Source organism: Amblyomma mixtum, chromosome 5, assembly GCF_055824585.1.
Source record: "Amblyomma mixtum isolate Tamu chromosome 5, ASM5582458v1, whole genome shotgun sequence".
NCBI classification, from domain to species: domain Eukaryota; kingdom Metazoa; phylum Arthropoda; class Arachnida; order Ixodida; family Ixodidae; genus Amblyomma; species Amblyomma mixtum.
This window is the reverse complement of record NC_143016.1, coordinates 108,247,344-108,249,385: the sequence shown is the minus strand read 5'-3', so window position 1 is coordinate 108,249,385 and position 2,042 is coordinate 108,247,344.

Here is a 2,042-nt window from a genome sequence, read left to right as displayed (position 1 = left end):
TACGACTATACAGACGTGCTGTGGGCGTGAAAGCATGCATGCAAGCTGTTCGGCTGCGGCGATGTTGTACTACTCTAATGCAGTGGCCAGCGAAGCTGGTCTGCTCGCGGCGCCCGAATGGATGGTAGTAGTGGTGAAAAACATTAACAAAGCCGGTAGTCCAGGCCAATATGCCCGAATGGTAGTTGATGAAAACGACGATACCCAAACCCAGGGCGGGAGAGCGGCAGTTTACTGCACGGAATGTTTTGCTGCGATGATGGCGCAGTGCTCCAATCTTTCCTTATGATGTAGGCACTGCCGATGACGTCATGAGGTCACGTGGGTTTACGGACACCGTTTGGTGTGGACAACGACAACGCCGGATTTTCCGCCTCATGCGCCATACATTGTTTTCGCACTAATAGAGCAAAAGCCTTTCCGTTTCGATGAGGAATACCAAAAATTATGAACCCTTGCTACCCTAAAGCTATGATTATTTGGGGCTGCTTTTGTGACGTTAAATATTACTGACCTTGTTGCTAATGCTTGCTACTAATGCTTGAACCGAAGCGAGCATTTATAACGCCACGAAACAGAAGCTTACACCAAAGCATTCTCTTATGAATAGTAGGGCCATCTCCTTCACTAACGCCGCATTTTATAACTTTTGACTTTACTTCGTTTCTTACCTTATTATTCGCCGGACCGGCTGGGCTAATTTCCCGTGCCGACCGCAGTGCGGGAGCATAGACTAGACAACGGAGCAAGCCGTATTGAGCAGAACGCACAGCAGGCTACCAACGCCACCTAACATCCCTGCCTCTATAAACATGACCCCTTGTTTTTTAATTTTTATTTTTTTATTTTTTGGGAGGGGGAGGTGGAGGAAAAGAGAAATTAGTACTTTTTTTCGCACTCCAAAATGGCGCTCGGTATTGCCAGGCTTTGAATTCTTCCCTATGTGGCCAATCCAGCTCGAAAGCATGCTTTATTAGAGCGAGTGCTTTGAGGTTCCCGTTCTGCAGAAAATCCGGTGGCATCCGTTGTGAGCAAAAAGTCCATATTGGTCCAAAAGGTGCCCACGTCAAACGCGAAGCGGCATTTGAAAAGTGATTAAAACATTACAAAATAGGTGATTATAATGTCGCAACATGACTCAAATGTGACTAGGACATGTAAGTTTATAAAGTAAATGAACTGCGCTGAAAACAAAACTGAGTTAATTGGTCGGGAATTGCACGCTAATTTTACGTGAGCTAATTTTAGCGCACGTTCTGTCCGGTGTTTCCCGGAGATAAGATCACACTGCGAGTTTAGACGTGCTCACACTGCGGGTTGAGAAAGTCCCTCGACCATACAATCTGGGAATGCCCAAATTCTCCTCCTCCTCCTTTGTCCTCGTCCGCAGCGCTATTCTTTTTTTTATGATGCAAGGATACCAACTACCCCAACTGTCCGCCCTAACTTGTGGAGCAAAGTGTCCCACACTTTCTTTTTTTACAAAGGGCACAAGAAGCACAACACCAGTGGGGCATCATAATAACGAAGGCTATAAATCATCCTCGCGTCTTTCGCAGTGCAAAAAGCTGTCCCCTTTCGTGGCGCCCCAAGCGGCTGTGGCTGGTAGCTTCGAGCAGGACAGCAAAACCGCTGCAGCGCCGCCTGGTCTCTACAGGTTGCATTCAAACTGACACTGAGGACAGCTCCCCCTTAAGAAAATTCGACTCTATGAATTTTTGTGCCCCTGCAGAGCCTAGGAGGGTGCGTGAACGCAAACCTGAGCATTAGAGGAGAAAGAAGACGTGACAAAATCATAAAAAAAATGCGATAAAGAACTTAACAGGAGTATGAATAGAGGAAACTCTCTGCGCAGGGTTTATGGAATTTTGGGAAGCTAAATAAAAGGTCAAAGACCTTCCAACCACATCCAAGGCACGGAAGACATGGAGACAAAAATGAGGAAGCGCTCTTCTTTTTGCACCCTGGCCAATCCCCCGTCGGGAGTATGTGCCATAAAGCCTGAGGACATCATCATCATCATCATCATCATCATCATCATT